This window comes from Berghia stephanieae, chromosome 2, assembly GCF_034508935.2.
Source record: "Berghia stephanieae isolate SIO BIC M18660-M18661 chromosome 2, UCSD_Bste_1.3, whole genome shotgun sequence".
Classification (NCBI taxonomy): Eukaryota; Metazoa; Mollusca; class Gastropoda; order Nudibranchia; family Aeolidiidae; genus Berghia; species Berghia stephanieae.
The window spans coordinates 110,769,287-110,780,908 of record NC_088361.1 but is presented as its reverse complement, the minus strand read 5'-3'; the positions used below and the strand labels follow the sequence as shown (position 1 = coordinate 110,780,908).

Genomic DNA, 11,622 nt, shown 5'->3' with positions numbered 1-11,622 from the left:
GGGGGGGGGGGGGGGGGGGGGGTTGCGAAGATGAGGGTTATTTTAATCTACAGATATTTGAAGGACGAGTTTTCTAGCCAAAATTTTAAACAGGTTTATTTGTTTTTTCTTTTTCAGGGTAGGGAAGAACAGAGTTATAATTTGCCTCTCATTCACTAAGACCCTCCGCAGTCTTAGATGATAATGGCCCCGTGTGATGATAACATGGCCCCGTGTGATGATAACATGGCCCCGTGTGATGATAACATGGCCCCGTGTGATGATAACATGGCCCCGTGTGATGATAACATGGCCCTGTGTGATGATAACATGGCTCCGTGTGATGATAACATGGCCCCGTGTGATGATAACATGGCCCCGTGTGATGATAACATGGCCCCGTGTGATGATAACATGGCCCCGTGTGATGATAATTACATGATTCTTTCACGTGGAACTCCCAACGTGTCCCCAATCGTTACACGAGTTTGATAGTAGGTAGATACGTCAATGGGCATGATCTGTATTACATTTCCATGTGCTCGAGGTCATTGGTCACATTGCAATGTGTGCTCAAAATGACCTACATTGTGAAAAGTGTTCACAGTTTGAGAAATATCCAACGTTACAATTGGTCATTTTGCTCAGCATGACTCATAGGTATGTTTACAACTTTCATAAACAAAGCAACGTGTTTCGATACATTGAGAAATGTCCAATCGTTGTACAGCAACAAATCATGTGATTGATGACAAGGTTGGACGAAACCATGAATATAGATCACTCCCGTTGGAGCACATTTCGGAATCCAAAGCCCAAAAAGGGCCCAAAATTCTTTTACTCCGCCTATCACACAATCTATTTCCCTTTTGGATATTTCTGATTCAAAGTCATTTTTATGATCAATAAGAAATCGATAATCAGAAGGAAAAAAAAACAGAAAGAAATTAAAAACAAATGGAGTTTCTTCTCGTAAGCTAAATTATAAAACTTAAACTTGAGCTTATATATAGCGCAATATCCACTAAACGTGCTCAAAGTGCTTTACAAGGTGCCCCTGACCAACAGCAACACGTAACATGTAGAACGAGGCATGACGCCTGTTAGGCGATATTACATTTTTTTCCCCGACAGAGACAAAATTGTTAAGGGCCAGGTACTCATTTTACACCTGAGTACGGTGAGAGAATGTGAGTAAAGAGCCTTTTCCAAGGACTCAACTATGCGCCGAGCGAGGCTCGAACCCAAGACCTTCAGATTCGAAAGCGAGTGTCATACTACAAGACTACATAGCCGTACAACTCGAGGAGAAGACGTATGGTCCGAACAGGGGTGCAGCCAAGGCTGTATGTGTGTGTGTGTGTGTGTGTGTGTGTGTGTGCGTGTGTGTGTGTGTATAGCCATCGTTATATTATAGCCTGACACTGGAATCCAAAAGGACTGGCAGTTTGACGGTGGTGAGTTGTCGTTAGTAGAGCTCACGGAAACAAGTTATTTCATTGGTTGAACTATTGAATACAACTCACGATTTGTTTTATTTTGTGGCAAAAGACTGGCATTTTGACGTCATATTTTGGTCAGTGTCAGGCCATAACTTTACGAAGGCCACGGTGTGTGTGTGTGTGTGTGTGTGTGTGTGTGTGTGTGTGTGTGTGTGTGTGTGCCCTGGGTGCAGCCTACTATTTCATTTTTTTTTCATCAAAAGATGTTCGTCATTTGTTTTACCCGTCGCCGAGACTGTGTGTGAGCTGGGATACAATACATTTTTATTGCTTTGAAGTCACGAATGAACCGTAATTTAATTTCTTCAGTGTTGACAGGTTTAAATTTGTACTGCTGTGTTCTAAGATAAACATTGTTTTCCATTTTGGCCAGCTTTAAAAATGCCAAAAAAAAAACAACAAAACCAAAAAAAAAAGACAACAACAACCAAACAAAACCCAAAAAAAGACAACAACAAAAAAACAAAAACAAACAGGTTTTTCCAATTTTGCCAGAAAACTTTCACTTCGAAAACCGATTGATTAAATTGTTCATAATTTTGTCCAAAAAAAAAAAAAAAAGGCTTATTATACCCGACACTTCCTAAGACTTTTTAACAAATTGAAGTTTATTTTAAACGATCGATATTTGAAGTTAAAGTTTTCTGGCCAAAATGAGAAATAAAAAGTTTTAGCCAGAGTATGACAATGCGTATCCTTAACAATGGAGCGGTGCGGGGCGGTGCGGGGCGGTGCGTGCACCCGTCGCGTCAATGACTCGATAGTAGACAAGACGAGACTCCACACTCCACACTCCACGCCCCGTTCAAATTTACGAGTTGTAGGTTCTTGTTTGAATTCCCGTTGTTTATGTCAAACTTTTTGTGTGGTCTTCTACGCTGATATTTATTATCCTCCTCCTCCTACTACTACTTCTTCTTCTTCTACTACTACTACTACTACTATTACTACTACTACTACTACTACTACTACTACTACTACTACTACTACTACTACTAGTACTACTACTACTACTACTACTACTACTACTACTACTACTACTACTACTACTACTACTACTACTACTACTACTCGTCATCATCATCATCATCATCATCATCATCATCATCATCATCATCGTCACCATCATTATCATCGTCGTAGTCGTCGTCATCATCATGAACATCATCACCGTCATTATCAGATCATCATGATCATCCTCATCATCATCACCATCATCATCATCATCATCCTCATCATCATCATCATCATCATCATCATCATCATTATCATCGTCGTAGTCGTCGTTGTCGGCATCATCATATACATCATAACCGTTGATATCTTATATCATCATCATCATCATCCTCATCGTCGTCATCGTCACAATTTTCATCGTAATCCGAATCATCAGAGAAATGAAGTGAAAGTGAGAGAGAGAGAGAGAGAGATAGAGAGAGAGAGAGAGAGAGAGAGAGAGAGAGAGAGAGAGAGAGAGAGAGAGAGAGAGAGAGAGAGAGAGCTATAAACTTCGTTACGTTTTCAAAATATTTTCGACATAAAATTGACATCTCCGCGTCTATGATTCCAACGATAAGACAGGGATATCTGGCCTATGTCTTTACACACCCAACTAACTCTGATGTTTACTACTTCGTGCAGCTATAATGGTCTGTGCGGCTATGTGGTCTTGTGGTAAGACGCTCGCTTTCGGATCGGAAGGTCTTGGGTTCGAGCCTCGCTCGGCGCATAGTTATTGAGTCCTTGGAAAAGGCTATTTACTCACATTCTCTCACCGTACTCACGTGTAAAATGAGTACCTGGCAGTTAACAACAATTGTCTGTCCGAAAAAATTGTAATATCGCCTAACAAGCGTCATGTCCCGTCCTACATGTTATTTGTTGCTGTTGGTCTGGGATCCTTTGTAAAGCGTTTTGAGCACGTTTAGTGGATATTGTACTATCTAAAAGCTCAAATTTAAATTTAAATGTTACTTCCCTTTGTAAACAATGTCGGAACTGTTTTATTTCGCTCTCTTTCTTTCCAAAGATAAGACAGAGATATCTGGCCTATGTCTTTATACACCCTACTTACTACGATATTTACTACTTCCCTTTGTAAACAACGTCGGAACTTGTTTTCTTTCTTTCTTTCTCCGCCACCCTTTACCTTAGTTTTGCTTTGTTCTTTTTAATTAAAAAACAAGGAAAAAGAGAAGAAGAAGAAAGCATTCGTTTATCGGCGATAAGGAGAGACGAAGGAAACGAGATGGAGACAGCAACGAGAGAGAGAGAGAGAGAGAGAGAGAGAGAGAGAGAGAGAGAGAGAGAAATACATACATACATACATATATGGATAGATAGATAGTGAGATGGAGATGATTTATATATACATATATATATATAGTAGAAGTAGTAGTAGTAGTAGTAGTAGTAGTAGTAGTAGTAGTAGTAGTAGTAGTAGTAGTAGTAGTAGTAGTAGTAGTAGTAGTAGTAGTAGTAGTAAGCCTCGCGGTCCGAATGACGCTTGCTGATAATTGTGTGATTCAGTCATGGTCGATGAGTATAGCTGCTCTCTCCATCCATGTTGTTAATAGTCTTCAACAGTCGTAATGTCACTTCCTTCCTAATGACGCATGGTTACTTAGTAACACTGGCTCTAAACTATCGGAACAATGGCGGACACCGTATGAAATATTACCCCGGCGAGCCTAAACGCGTATCCAGATGAAAAAAACCCCATCAATTTGATCATTTTTGATCAATTCTGATCACAAGGCATATGAAAAGGGAATGAAAAGTTCTAGCTAGCATGAAGAATAAAAAGCAATGATTTTCTTTGTTTAGAACCAAGATGGCCGCCGTTGCCGGGCGCGTGACATCAGACTTTTGAATCCAATTGTTTCCATTGGTCACGGTCCTGGGTCAGAGTTTTGAGTTATATAATATATATATATATATATATATATATATATATATATATATATATATATATATATATATAATATATATATATAACCACCAGACCCACGTAGCCGGAGTTTATCCCGGTTAATGGTGTGAAATGAACAATAGCAATTGCTCGCTACCCTTTGGATGGGACGCTCGTCTATTGCAAAGTACTTTCCGATAGATGTATCAGACCCAGCTACCCAATCACTGCCGAGTGGACAGGGGAATCAGAAAAAAATATCTCGAATGCACCCGAGATCGATCTCGATCATTTTGCTCGTGAAGCGAGTGCTCTACCAACTGAGCTATCGTGACCCCAAGGTAAAACATGCAGTAAATTAAATTATGTAAACAGGAGTTTAGTCTGATTTTGTTCTGTCATAATATTGATACACATCAATCATTCCCAAGTGTTTGATAATCATTGTGATTATCCTATAGATAGTTCGAAGATGACGTCACTCAGGTCTTTGTTATTGATTTTTGCCATCCGCGTTTATGAGTAATGCTCACTGAACTGTATTAACCTGACTATAAATGTTCATGGATACACACAGTTTTGTGTGTTGGTCCGTTATACTTCCGGATGGCAATGTTATGAGCTTCTTAGCCAAGCGCATTACTCATAAACGCGGATGGCAAAAAAAAATAACAAAGACCTGAGTAACGTCATCTGCATACTATCTATAGTCTGGTTAATACAGTTCAGTGAGAATTACTCATAAACGCGGATGGCAAAAAAAAAAAACAAAAAAAAAAAAAAAAAAAACAAAAACAAAGACCTGAATGACGTCAACTTCATTCTATCTATAGATAGAATGCGCTTGGCCAAGGAGTTCACAACATTGCCATCCGGAAGTATAATGGACCAACACACAAATTCTATGTAACCATGAACTTTTATAGTCTGGTTAATACAGTTTAGTGAGAACAACTCACAAACGCGGATGGCAAAAACAATAACAAAGACCTGAGTGACGTCATCTGCATACTATATATAGTCTGGTTAATACAGTTCAGTGAGAATTTCTCATATACGCGGATGGCAAAAAAAAAAAAAACAACAAAAAAACAAAGACCTGAATGACGTCAACTTCATTCTATCTATAGATAGTATGCGCTTGGCTAAGAAGCTCATAACATTGCCATCCGGAAGTATAACGGACCAACACACAAAACTATGTGTAAAGATGGACGTTTAAAGTCAGAATAATACAGTTCAGTGAGCATTACTCATAAACGCGGATGGCAAAAAACAACAACAAAGACCGGAGTGACGTCATCTTCGAACTATCTATAGAATAAATGACGATGTCCGATCACACAGCAAACGAAAAGAGAAGAGATCATGCGTGAAATAAGCTTGTCACAAAATGGATAACCTATCAAGCTTCTTCCCCTCACGACTTATTCACGGACATTGTTCGTCAAAACAGAGTGGAGTTTACACACCGTTACAACAGTGTGTGTGTGACCGTAACCATCGTAAAGTTATAGATAGTATGCGCTTGGCCAAGGAGTTCGCAACATTGCCATCCGGAAGTATAACGGACCAACACACAAACTCTGTGTAACCATGAACTTTTATAGTCTGGTTAATACAGTTTAGTGAGAACAACTCACAAACGCGGATGGCAAAAACAATAACAAAGGCCTGAGTGATGTCATCTGCATACTATCTATAGTCTGATACTGACCAAAAAATGACGTCAAAATGCCAGTCTTTTGCCACAAAATAAAACAAATCGTGAGTTGTATTCAATAGTTCAACCAATGGGACCACTTGTTTCCATGAGCTCTACTAACGACAACTCACTAGACGCTACACAAACCTAAAAAATGACGTCAAACTGCCAGTCCTAGCGTAGCCATCGTTAAGTTATAGCCTGACACTGGAACCCAAAAAGACTGGCATTTTGACGTCATTATTTGTTGGTTTTTTTTCACTGCCTAGTGCGTTGTCGTAACTAGAGCTCACGGAAACAATTGGTCCCATTGGTTGAACTATTGAATACAACTCACGATTTGTTTTCTTTTGTGGCCAAAGACTGGCATTTTGACGTCATTTTTCGGTCAGTGTCAGGCTATAGATAGAATGCGGTTGGCCAAGGAGTTCACAACATTGCATCCGGAAGTATAACGGACCTACACACAAACTCTGTGTAACCATGAACTTTTATAGTCTGGTTAATACAGTTTAGTGAGAACAACTCACAAACGAGGATGGCAAAAACAATAACAAAGGCCTGAGTGACGTCATCTGCATACTATCTATAATTTAACGATGGCTACGGTCCTAGAGGGTTCTAGCGTCGCCATCGTTATGTTATAGCCTGACACTGAAATCCAAAAGGACTGGCAGTTTGACGTCATTATTTGGTTTTTGCACCGCCTACTGATTTGTCGTTAGTAGTGCTCATGGAAACAAGTAATGTCATTGGTTGAACTATTGAATACAACTCACGATTTGTTTTCTTTTGTGGTCAAAGACCGGCATTTTGACGTCATTTTTTTGGTCAGTGTCAGGTCACGGTTCTTGCGCCAGGCTATATGTTAACGATGGCTATGGTGTGACTGACCATGGCTGGGAAGGGTGTTTGTCGGGTTTGTTTTCAACTAACATTGTGAAAAAGCAGGGAATGCGAACTCACTCCGTTTTGACCCGAAGCAGAGTTAGAGGATAACTCCAATGAATGTTGTTGGATAATGTTTCCCCTGAAATTGTCAATTATAATTGGTTACAACGAAACACTTTGCGTGCGTCAACTGCCCTAGCGACCAAGTGAACTTTCAGATTTTGGGTACGGCCAAAAAAACCCCACAAAAATTGAAACCCTTTCATGTGCTGGCGTTTGTTTGATATTTCTATTATTCTACTCCATGAATGTCTGCCTAAATGTCAACAATGACATGCCATTGCACACGATGAAACTGGTGGATTTTGTTTGATCTAGTTTGATTGTGGATGAGCATTTATTATATAAAGCAATATCGACTAAACGTGCTCAAAGCGCTTTACAAATTGCCATTAGCCAACAGCAACACTTAATATGTAAGTGGAGACATGCTGCCTGTTAGGAGACATTACATTTTTCTTCAGACATAAACAACGCTTTTAGACGGCTAGATACTCATCTTGCACCTGCGTACGGTGAGGGAATGTGAGTATCGAGTCTTTTTCAAGGACTCAACTATGCGCCGGTCTGAGCGGGACTCGAACCTTGGAACTTTCGGTCCGAAGCGAGTACAAGACCACAAAGCCGCACCGAGAAAGGGGACTGAGCACTGAAAACATCCTGAAAATCCCACGGTGTAAAAAATAAAAAAATTAAATGAATAAAACACAAATGATTACAAATCTTCGTTCGCGACTCACGGCCTATCCATTCCATTCGTTCATTCGTCCGTCGTTCGTTCAGCGGCGATGCGATTGGGTGTACCTACCATCCGTTCATTCGTCCGTCGTTCGTTCAGCGGCGATGCGATTGGGTGTACATGCGGCGAGGGCGAACGAACATAAGAAAGAAGAAAAAGAAAAAAAAATCGTTGCCGAGGGCAGGGAGTGTGGCACGAAATACAAACCTGTATAATATATTATACACTTGTAGATCCCTTCTGTCCGAGACAGGAAAGGTATAAAAACCACATGGTATGCGCCATGCAAGGGCAAAACATCACATCAACATCAAAACATGCGACACGTTAGGTTGGAATTTTGGCCTTATGCATATCTAGTACTAGCGTCAAAACAATAAACTCTTGTCATTCATCACAGATTATATATATTATATAGATAGGCATTGTTCTGTGTGTGTATGTGTGTATTGGATATCTTGTGATTTTCACCAAAAGGTTTTGCTCGGATATCTTGAGGAAAAGGTGAGCGAGCTGAGAGTTCAAACTCTTGTCTTTAATTATTTCATCTTGGAATGTACATTTGTTTGAGTTGTTATTGTTGTTGTTGTTGTTATTGTTGTTGCTGTTATTGTTGTTTTTGTTGTTGTTGTTGTTGTTGTTTTTGTTTTTCTTTGAAAAAAAATTATTTTAAAAATTAGCTTTTAAATTGCGCAATATCCGCTAAACGTGTTCAAAGCGCTTTACAAGGGGTCCCTAAACCAACAGCAACATTTATCATGTAGGACGGGACACGAACGACCTCTGTTGTGCGATATTACAATATTTGTTTTTTGGACAGAGACAGCGCTGTTAACGGCCAGGTACATATTTTACACCTGAGTACGGTGAGAGAATGTGAGTAAAAGAGCCATTTCCAAGGACTCAACTATGCGCCGAGCGAAGCTTGAACCCAGGACCTTCCGATGTTATACCACATAGCCGCTTAACATTGCATGACTTGTCATTATGGACACCAATAGAAGGAACGAGGGTGATGGCACTCATCTCTTTGTCATTATTTTTGGACAACCCTTTTCATGATTCAAAAAAAAATAAAAATAACCCCCCCCCCCCCCAAAAAAAAAAAAACAAAACAAAAAAAAAACAACTTGAGCTTAAATATAGCGCAATATCCACTAAACGTGCTCAAAGCGCTTTACAAAGGGTCCTTGGCCAACAGCAACGCTTAACATAAGGACGTGACATGACGCCTGTTAGGCGGTATTACAATATTTTTTCGGACAGAGACAACGCTGTAAACGGCCATGTAATCATTTTACACCTGAATACGGTGAGAGAATGTGAGTTAAGAGCTTTTTCCAAGGACTCAACTATGCGCCGAGCGAGGCTCGAACCCATTACCTTCCGATCCGAAAGCGAGTGTCATACCACAAGACCAAATAGCCGCACAAGCCTGAAGACTGAAATGTTATTGAACTATCAATTCAGAAAATAGCTGGGTAACGGCGATTTTTCTCCTATGAAATCCACTGAAAATCAAATTTTAAACTTGGCAGATAAATAACGGGGAAAAGAAAAATATTCAGGTTTTTTAATTAAAAATTTATTTTAAGGGGGAAAGGGAGGGGGGGTGTATGATCGATAGGCAAGTTGGGGTGGGGGTGGCCTTACAGAATTAGTTCGTGAATAAGTCAGTCACGCGCAGAAGATCTGCGATGCTTTAAAAACCTGTCTTATGAACGTGGGAAAATAAAGCCGATGTTACTCATGGAACTGATAACAATATGCCGTACTTTCCAATCCCAAATTTCGCTGTTTATTTACAATACTACAGTGGGTGAGGAGAAAGGGGGGGGGGTGGAGGGCAGAGGAGGAGGGGGAGGGGAAAAGTCGAAGGTGAGCACTTGTTGAGTCAGGTGTAAAGCCAAAGGTAAGTGATTGAGCAAGAATCGTATTTACACGATCCCCGTTTTGTTTGTAGTAAGGAAGTGAAACAGAAACCAGACCTGAACTGACATTATCAAACCCAAGCAGCGGATTTTTACAATAGTTTGTTAGCTCAAGGGGGGTTCCCTTCCCATGCGATAGCTCCAGTTGGTAGAGCACTCGCTTCACAAGCAACGGGACCGAGATCGATCCTGAGTGCAGTCGCATTTTTTCTGACCCACCTGTCGACCCAGCAATCTGTTAGATTTGGCGGAAAGTACTTTGCGATAGACTAGCGTCTTATCCAAAGGATAGCGAGCAATTGTTGTTGTCCGTTTCACGCTATAGAAACCGGGATAAACTCCGGCTCCATGGGCCTAATGGCTCTGAAAGACCACTTTTGTTTACTTTTGTTAGCTCAATGATCAAATTCTATTTGGGAGGTTCGTAAGATAATGTTTAAGTAGAAAAAAACAAACCATGATAAACATAGATTAATGGTTAAAAGAAAAAAAATAATTAATCAATGATTTTTTACCCATCGTCTCAAAACGGTATTATGTCGGAACGAATCAGATGCTTAAAAGCCGAATTAAATGTGAAACTGGTCAAAAATATAAATTGTTGGCATTAGCACCTTAAAATATGATATCCATTCTCCTCACTAAAACATACAAACTCAACACAAGTCTGATATTTCTGGCTATAAATTCAATTGTCAACATTTTAACCAACCCGACTTAATACCGTTTTGAGGCGAAGGGTCACATATGATCATTTGGTACATACTTACCTACTGAGATATTAGGGACCAGGCAATGGTGTAAGATAAATACTTTTAAAATTAATATTTCATTGCACTATGAACTTTGTATATTTATGATTCATTCGATCATGAACAATTTTCAATAGGATCTAATAGTCGTAACGTCATTTCCTTCCTAATGACGCATGGTAACTTAGTAACACTGGCTCTAAACTTTCGGAACAATGGCGGACGCCCGTATGAAATATATCTCAGGCGAGCATAAAAGCGTATCCAGAGGAAAAAAAAACACATAAATTTGATCATGTTTTGACTTTTACACATTCTGATCACAAGGCATATGAAAAGTTCTTGCCAGCTTGAAGAATAAAAAGTAATGATTTTCTTTGTTTAGAACCAAGATGGCGGCCGTTGCCGGGCGGCGTGACATCAGACTACTGAATCCAATTACCAATATTCTATGATAGCATATTTCGATTTTACATTGCCGTATTGAAACATTTTTCCTTACATTCAAGGTTGTGTAAAACTGTGAATGATACAATGCAAGCTATATATAGTATGCGCTTGGCTAAGAAGCTCATAACATTTCCATCCGGAAGTATAACGGACCAACAAACAAAACTGTGTGTAACCATGAACGTTTATAGTCAGGTTAATACAGTTCAGTAAGCATTACTCATAAACGCGGATGGCAAAAAAACAATAACAAAGACCTGAGTGACGTCATCTTCGAACTATCTATATGAGAATCTGTAATTATAAACTATTGTATACGGCATTTAAAGGATAATTCCTATATTAAGCCTTTAATAAGATAAGATAAAATAAAAGTGTGTCATGTATGAAACATGTATGAATGCAATAAAGAAAAAAAAATCTTCCCGATTACCTTGAGGTCTGAGGTTCGATCCCAAGTCGAGAAAGACTTTCCTTTTGGGATTTTTTTTTTCTTGTATTTTTCTTTCTTGCTTCGCCTTGCACTGTTTCATACACAGTTTGTTCACATCTTTATATCTACTTACCGTCTACACTTTTACTCCTTTTTTACAAATCTAATATTCAAGGTAATTCGCGAACGTTTTCTCTCCCTAGACAAACAAAAAAAAGGTGTATGCGGCTATGTGGTCTAGTGGTATGACACTCGCTCTGGGATCGGAA

At 39.5% G+C, this 11,622-nt stretch overlaps 1 protein-coding gene across 2 annotated transcripts in view; it reads left to right on the top strand.

Moving 5' to 3' along the window:
* The first annotated feature begins 7,968 nt into the window (after positions 1 to 7,968).
* Positions 7,969 to 11,622, top strand: part of LOC144963817 (uncharacterized) — a 25,163-nt gene continuing 21,509 nt past the window's right edge. For both annotated transcript variants that reach the window (XM_078897752.1, XM_078897753.1), the window contains exon 1: positions 7,969 to 8,291. The gene's annotated coding sequence lies outside the window, so the exon portion shown is untranslated. The remainder of the gene's footprint in view (positions 8,292 to 11,622) is intronic.